This window comes from Pan paniscus, chromosome 4 (assembly GCF_029289425.2).
Source record: "Pan paniscus chromosome 4, NHGRI_mPanPan1-v2.0_pri, whole genome shotgun sequence".
Lineage (NCBI taxonomy): Eukaryota > Metazoa > Chordata > Mammalia > Primates > Hominidae > Pan > Pan paniscus.
In genome coordinates this window covers 128,151,893-128,153,803 of record NC_073253.2, presented here as the reverse complement: position 1 = coordinate 128,153,803, position 1,911 = coordinate 128,151,893, and the positions used below count along the sequence as shown (strand labels likewise).

The 1,911-nt window shown below is 46.6% G+C and overlaps 1 non-coding gene across 1 annotated transcript; it reads left to right on the top strand.

The window, feature by feature from the left end:
• Positions 1-60, top strand: LOC112439936 (U7 small nuclear RNA). Its single transcript, XR_003028156.1, has one exon. It is a non-coding gene; the product is annotated as a U7 small nuclear RNA (small nuclear RNA).
• Positions 61-1,911: the final 1,851 nt, after the last annotated feature.

The window sequence follows — 1,911 nt, the reverse complement described above, 5'->3', positions numbered from 1 at the left end:
CAGTGTTACAGCTCTTAGAATTTGTCTAGCAGGCTTTCTGGTTTTTGCCAGAAAGCCCCAAAAAAGTTAAACAAAAAAGTCAGTTCCCCAAGTGAGGGCTGACAATGAGTCTGCTCATGGACAGAGCCATCAGGCCCTGGCTGATGCCAGGGCAGAGAGGGGCTGTCAGCAATGGCTCTTGGTGGAAGGAGTACTGCTGATTTCCTTTCTGGCTCCTAGGACATGTGTTCACTGTCTCTTACCTTAAGTATGGGCCAACTGGTACATGAACACTCAATAATTGCTTGCTAATTAAATAAGTCCTTTTATTCAATTTAATCACTTCCCTAGGAGGGCCATTTGGTGCCTTAAATGCTGTTTGCATGGACTCTCCCACTCCCATACCCCCCACCAACACACATACGGGGCCTGGAGGCCAAGGCCATTCTTGGCATGTTGCTATCAACTGTGAACTCACAGAATAGAGGAATGACACAGCTGTTCACATGAAGTCAGGTCTCCCACATTCATTTTATTCAACAAACTCTGAGATTACTTCTGAGCCTGGTACTGCCAGGCATAGTCCTTTCCGTCAAAGCACTCACTATAGGTCTAGTGAGGCAGACAGACAACTAAATGACCACATACTCTCCAATGCAGTATTATGTAGGGCTGGGAACAACGAACTCTACCTGGGGATATCAAAGAAGGCTTCACTGATGAGGTGATACTTGGCTCAGGGGTCATGTAACTCAGCATCATGATGGGTTCTTATCAGGGACATTTGCTAGTGGGGAAAGGAAGAAAAAAGGAAACGTCAGGACACACCCAGTCCCCTGTTGGGGTAACTATGGGATGGACGCCTATGTCTCCTCCCTGGCCTGACTTCAGCTTAGTCTTTTTGCCTATGCTGTCGAGCGAAGAAAAGGTAGAATCAAGGTCAACCCTCCTTAGTACAGCAAGAGGAAAAAGCAACCAATCTCCACATTTTCTTGCCTTTGTTTTGTTTATCAAGGGAAATCTTGTTCTCATTTTTATGGCAAATGTTTATGACTTTGAACCAGGAACTTGCCTGCCTTGTATTTCTCTTGCACTGCTTTATCCTGTTTCCTGAGTTGCTAGTTTTGAGATTGTGTAAGCGTTGTTAGAGGATTTCCAGCAACATCAAAGGGCAGAGACACTGCCTCCCCTGAACCCTGGGGCAGCTATGGAAATCTCTCTTGCCCTCTTTGCTAGTAGTTGCTTTTCCCAGGGAAAGGGCAGCTCTCAACACCCAAATCTCAACAGGCTGGATTTTCCTCTTGCCTGGCAGTATGAAAAAGGTGTCTTGGCTCCACATTAGAAACTTCTTCGTTTCAAACAATAGCAAGCAGCTCTGCCTGACTCATTCAAAAAAGGAATGTATTGGGAGGAGACCTAGTGGTTCACAGAATTGACTAGAAGGCTGGAGAACCAGGCTGTGAAAATAAACAAGAACAAAGGAGCCTGCGCAGCAAGAGCAGGGGACAGGCCGGGATTGCTACTGTCCTTGCGCCTCCTGACTCGTGATCATTTCTCACCTGTCCCAGTGTCTCTCTTTTACTCACGTAAGAGTCCCAGCTTCTGGAAGAAGCATCAAATTGATTAAGTCCAGGTCTCAGGCCTGTACAGTGACTGGGCTGGCTTTCAAAGCAGGAGGGGGAGTTCTGTCTCCCCAAGACTTACACAATATGAACAAAGCGTTTACAGCCCTGTTTGCCGGAATGGTGAGTGAAGCTTAGGAGAGAAACTACCAGCAGCATGAGCAACACCTACGGGAGACCCCAGGTGGATAAACCAGTCCTTAGAGAGAAAATTGGGACTGGGGTTTAGTTGAGATTGTATTTCTCAGGAGAAACTCAAGTGAGGAATAATGATAAGTAACATCACTTGTTGGTGGCCCACTGTGAGCCT